Source organism: Bison bison, unplaced genomic scaffold (genome assembly GCF_000754665.1).
Source record: "Bison bison bison isolate TAMUID 2011002044 unplaced genomic scaffold, Bison_UMD1.0 scf7180017864068, whole genome shotgun sequence".
Taxonomy (NCBI): domain Eukaryota; kingdom Metazoa; phylum Chordata; class Mammalia; order Artiodactyla; family Bovidae; genus Bison; species Bison bison.
The window spans coordinates 1401564-1407563 of NW_011494640.1; the positions used below are offsets into that span (position 1 = coordinate 1401564).

At 43.3% G+C, this 6000-nt stretch overlaps 1 protein-coding gene across 2 annotated transcripts in view; it reads left to right on the forward strand.

The window, feature by feature from the left end:
- Positions 1-6000, forward strand: part of ZCCHC17 (zinc finger, CCHC domain containing 17) — a 52116-nt gene that overhangs the window by 95 nt on the left and 46021 nt on the right. The gene's annotated exons all lie outside the window — the stretch shown is intronic.

Consider the following 6000-nt stretch of genomic DNA (forward strand, 5'->3'; position numbering starts at 1 on the left):
AGGGAAGGTCGGGGGGCGGGTGGCTGTGGGATCTGGAGGCGGCGCCTCCGTTGTGTGGTCTGAGGCTGGCTCTTCTCAGCTGCAGGTTTGATTGCAAGGGGCAAAGGGGGCCCCGTGTTCCCAGCTCTGGTGTGTAGTAGCCTGGGTTACAAGCCTAAGAGACGCGGGTTCGATCCCTGGGTGGGGAAGATCCTCTGCGGAAGTGCATGGCAACCCACTCCAGTGTTTTTGCCTGGAGAGTCTCACGGACAGAGGAGTCTGGCGGGCTACAGTCCACGGCGTCGCAGAGTCAGACACGACTGAAGCGACTTAGCACATAGCCTGGGTTCCCTTTCTAGCCTGGAGCAGAGTTTTGGGAGCCTCTGCACCAGCCTGGGGCCCTCAATGGCTGACTTCTTCAACAGTGCCTTCCGTGCAGAGCCCTGGCCCAGGCGGATCCCAGGGAGAAAAGGCCCATCTCCTGGCCTCCATCAGGGCCCTCTCTGACTGAAGAGGAGGACTTGTCACTGCCATGATTCCGCAGCCTTTACTAGCGCCTCCTCAGTGCCCCTCATAAAGATAGAGATGAAGGAAATGTCCGACTCTTGGCCTCCAGAGTACAATTTTGTTGAGAAATTCGGACTTAGACCTATGAACTAGGCCTTCTTCTCAGTCGTCCAACTAATATTTATAATACAGAGCACTGGGGAGACATTGTGAACCAAACATGGTCCCTGACTTCAGAGCTTTAAGTCTGGGATTGGGGGGAAATAAATGCTCACCAGTGATCTCACTAGGAAATGGGAAGTACGGAAGTGTGTGCTACCTAGGAGAGGTACGTGGTGTTATGGGTGCCTGAATAAACAGGAACGCTTCTCTGAGGAAAATATGCCTGAACTGATAGCCTCGGGGGAAGAATTATAATTAGTTGGGTGAAGGGAGGAAGGCAGAATGTTCCATCTAGAACAGCATGTGCAGAAGTCCTGTGGCAAATGCGAGGAAAATGAGTAAAAGGCACAAAGAGGCCGTTGTGGCCAGCACAGAGAGTGAAGGGGAGTGTGGTACAAGATGAAGCTGGAGGCGGGTAGAGGCCAGACTTTGTAGCTTTTACTTTAAGATTAATGGGCAATCACAGGGTTGTGTGTGTGTGTGTGTGTGTGTTTGCTGGGTGGAGGGGGTGGTGGCTTGGGGAAGGCAGCTTGATGCCTCAGGTTTAGTAGTATGAATAGATGCAGAAAGAGCACTTTGTTGAGAGTTGCTGGCAGTGAAGACTGGGGTATTGGTGGAACTGAGAGCCAGAGATTTCCTGGACTCCTTTGCACCTAAGATGAAAATTGAATTTAGAAGTGAGAGGAGGAGGGTGAAAGGTGTCCCGTTTTGCTGGTAAATAAAGCAGAGGCTTTTTGGTTTTGTGAGTTTCTGTAGTGAGAGCCATAACTTTATTATCATCGTAAAAACTGTTGTTTTGTGGGTTAGGAGTTGTTCCTGGGAAGTTCTACCAATACTTCTTATACCCGTTCCAGTGATTTTGTAGGTCACATAATACCTGGCAGTAAATCCCTTTCTGCTTAACCTAGTTAGAATGGGTTCTGATATCTGCTGCACTCCATCAGGGTAGAGGTGCTGCTGGTTAGGTGAGTTATAAAGACAGAATTAAAGGGAAGTTAGGCTGTTGTTTGAATGATGGACTATGGAATCTAAGCTGGATAAGGAGGACTGAAGAAAAAGGAGAAGGCTGATAGATTGGAAGAAAATAGTGGCTTAGCAATAAAGATTCTGCCTGCCAATGTAGGAGATGCAGGTTCCATCCCTGGATTGGGAAGATCCCCTTGAAGGAGGAAATGGCAACCCACTTTGGACTGTATAGTCCATGGAGTTGCAAAGAGTCAGACACAACTGAGTGACTTTAACTTTCAGTATTCTTACTGGGATAATCCCATGGAAAGAGAAACCTGGTGGGCTGTAGTCCTTAGGGTTGCAGAGAGTTGAACACAACTGAGTATGCAGGCATGCATGCTTATGAGGTCAACAAACAGTATTCTCTGCTAGAGGACTTCCATTTATCACTAAAGGTCTACTCAGTTGTCACCATTTCAACTTTTAAACTTCCTTGTTTCCCCCAGGCCCTTCTTCTCTTTCTTGTTTTCTTAATAATTTGAACCTAATCACTTTTTTGAAGCACTGATCATACTGCATTGTAATTGTCACCATTATCCTTACATGCCTAGGAAGTTTCTGAGGACAGAGATGGTGATGAAAAGGATGGTTTAGTAGCAAGTATGTGTGTCTCTTGGCACGGCCTAAGGTTTGTGTCTTTCAAGCTATGAATTTGGGGGCTTCCCTGGTGGTTCAGGTGGTAAAGAATCCACCTGCAATGCAGGAGACCTAGGTTAGATCCCTGGGTCGGGAAGATTCCCTAAAGAAGGAAATGGCAACCCTCTCCAGTATTCTTGCACGGAGAATGCCATTGACAGAGAACCCTGGCAGGCTACAGTTTATAGGGGTCACAAAGAGTCAGATAGGACTGAGTGACTTATGCTAGCTATGAATTTTGGACAAGTTACTTCATTCCTTTAAAACAGAGAACCTACTTTGTCGAATTGTTATAAGGATTGAAAGGAGGTTTATGAAGTGCCTAACACAGAGCCTGACATATAAACATCAATGAAGGTGCTGAATTGATAAATTAACTAACAATTTAAAATCAAGTAAAATTAAGTACGTCAGTAATTCAGTTGACAGTTAAGCCTTTCTATGTGCTCCATACTGTGGTAAGCACTGACTATTTGAAGGATATGATGATGTGCAAGACAAGGGCATGCTTAGAAGAATTTCACAATCTAGGAAAAAAAAGAAAAAAAAATTAGTAAATAGGATTTGAATCCCATCTCCATCATTCATGGTTTTGTAATCTTGAGCCAGATCAGTAAGGCGACACATGAAATGAAGTTCCAAAGTGGCCATATAGTATCTTTCCAATTTAATATTCTATGAACTTCTTATTGCTTGAGAGATAGGAGAAGAGGATGTGGTTATTTTTTTCCCCAATTGCAGGCACATGGAAAAAAAGCCTGAAAAGTTAACAAAATTATGGAGGTACAGTACAAAAAACACTTTTTAATGAATCACTTGCAAGTTAAGTTGCTGACTGTTGCCCCATCACCCATGAATTAGTTTTCCTACAGACAAGGACATTCTATTGTATAACTATAATATAACTTCTAAAATCAGAAAATTCGCCTTACGTAACTACCTCTAACCCTCATGCCCTGCTCTTCCATCCTTGGGCACTGACTTCCCATTGGATTACCCCAATGTGCAGACATACTCATCATCCTGCTTCTCCCTGCACTGGGTTGCTCTTCTTCGCAAATTTCCTCTTCACCCAGCATAGGCTCTAACTTCACTCTGAGCTACCGTTCCCCTGCTACACCTCCCATTCCCATTTCCATTCCCACACTGTATTTTTCTTGCTGCCCTTTGTTTTGGGAAGGAGGTGGCGAATAACTGGGTCCCTATTGCTTCCTTATTTATTATAGTTGTTTAAAGCAGTCAATGAAACAATTAAGGGAGATTTTCTGTCTTTAGAACTATTGCAAGGCAACTCCAAATGGTGTACCTCAATCCTTGTCAATTTAATAGCTCTTTTAAGTCCACAGATTTGGTCTTATTATCTATCTCAATGTTTTATAAACTTTTTAAAAGCAACAGAAATGTTTTTTTCCAAATGAAATGTTACATAAAAGCTTGATAGTAAACCAGATCAAAGCAGAATATACTGTTAAAAGTAGGCCCCATCCTATAAACCGCCCCCCACTCCCATAACACATCCCAAAGCTGGGAGGGCAATAGGAATCAGCAATAATCGAGTGTTTAGGACTTCCCTGGTAGTCCACTGATTAAGAATTTGCCTGTTGATGCAGGGAACATGGGTTCTATCCCTGGTCTGGGAACTTAAATTCCTGAATGCTGTGGGGCAGCTAAGCCTAGCACCCTAGAGCTGGTCTTCCACAATAGAAAAGCCACCACAGCGAGAAGCCTCTGCCACAGCTAAAGAAAGCCCGGACCCAGCAGGGATGACCCAGTCATAAATTAAATAAATAAAACATTTTTTTGTTTTTTAAAAAAAGATGATCAACATCTATTTAGTTACTGGGGCGAGGCTCCTTGCTTCCCAACTGCTGGGGTGGGACCTCTCCTAACTCTGATTTTTTTTTTGCTTGTGCTCCCTCATCTTTAGTATGGAGACTCTCTTTTGGTTGGTTGGCCTAGGCCCTACTTTTTTGAGGCCCCTAGATATCTCAGAACAGACTTTTTAAAGATGAACTTGAGTTATTGAGAAGCTTCTCGGTAACTACCATGCCTCCTTAGGTAGATTTTTCCCTAGGTATTTTATTATTTTTGATGCGATTGTAAAGGGAATTGTTTCCTTAATTTCTCTTTCTGATCCTTCATTGTTAGTGTATAGACATACAACAGATTTCTGTATATTAGTTTGTATTTATATTAATTTTGTATCCTTCAACTTTACCAGATTCATTGATGAGCTCTAGTAAGTTTTCTGGTAGTGTTTTCGGGATTTTCTATGTATAGTATCATGTCATCTGCAAACAGCGACGGGTCTACTTCTTTTCCAATTTGGATTCCTTTTGAATAACCATTATAAAACCCTAGGTTTCTGCAGAATATAATTTGAAAAAAATCTAAATGCCATTTTAAAAAATGGCAACCCTTTACAGTCTTGAAATTGTAAGCCTGTTACTGTTGTATAATAAGATTTCTCTCAAAAATGCATCCCAGTTTCTTGCTTGAAGAATTTCATAGGGTTTCTCAAGCTACTGTTCTAAAAAAGGAGCAAATAGGAGAGCTTTAAACTTAGCTGTTCATACTCTTATCACAGCAAAAATCTGTCAAAAATAACTTAAGATTGTATAGCTCTTTCTGTGACTTTTGTTTAGAGAAGAACAGTTGATAGAATAGGTTGTTTGAATTTAATTTAGATGTCCTAGCTGCTGATGCCTGTATGGAGTCTGTACCTCAGTACTGCCCCAAGAGTTGAAGGGATAATTGAGGTGTCTTCATAGAGTCATTGGCCTCAGGTTAATAACTTTTGTTTTAGAATATGAGGTGAGGAAGCTGGGCAGAGGGAAGGGAAGGACTAGAGATGAGACTGCATAGCTTGGAAATTGGAAGAGGCAGGATCCAATCAGGCTGTGATGCTTAAATGTAAGCTGTTTATCAGCCATTTCTCAAGAACTGACAAATCAGTAATAAAACTCACCTCTGGCTGACCTAAACAAAAAAGGGCAAGTTTATTATAAAGGATATGAGTTGTCTTATGGAATTCAAGGACAGGCGTGTTCCTGGGTATTGGAATGTTTTAGAACTAGGGTTTGGAAGGCTGACAGAATATTCTTTCATTTTTAAGTGAGACCGTTCAGTTAATGGATGGTCATTGTAAATCAGGAAGAGTTTCCAAAAGAAGGACCTGAAGTAATCATCTGAAAGTATGGGGGTGTGCTCAGGGTTCAGGAGAAGACGAAGTACTTGCTTATGAAAACTCAAGGAAAATAGAGTTTCAGGTCTTAATGTATCAGTTCAGTTGCTCTGCTGCTGCTACTTCTAAGTCGCTTCAGTTGTGTCGGACTCTGTGCGACCCCATAGACAGCAGCCCACCAGGCTCTGCTGTCCCTGGGATTCTCCAGGCAAGAACACTGGAGTGGGTTGCCATTTCCTTCTCCATTGCGTGAAAGTGAAAGTGAAGTTGCTCAGTCGCGACCGACTCATAGCGACCCCATGGAATGCAGCCTACCAGGCTCCTCCATCTATGGGATTTTCTAGGCAAGAGTACTGGAGTGGCTTGCCATTGCCTTCTCCGGTTCAGTCGCTCAGTTGTGTCCAACTCTTTGCAACCCCGTGCACCGCAGCGTGCCAGGCCTCCCTGTCCATCACCAACTCCTGGAGTCCACCCAAACCCATGTCCATTGAGTCAGTGATGCCATTCAACCATCCCATCATCTG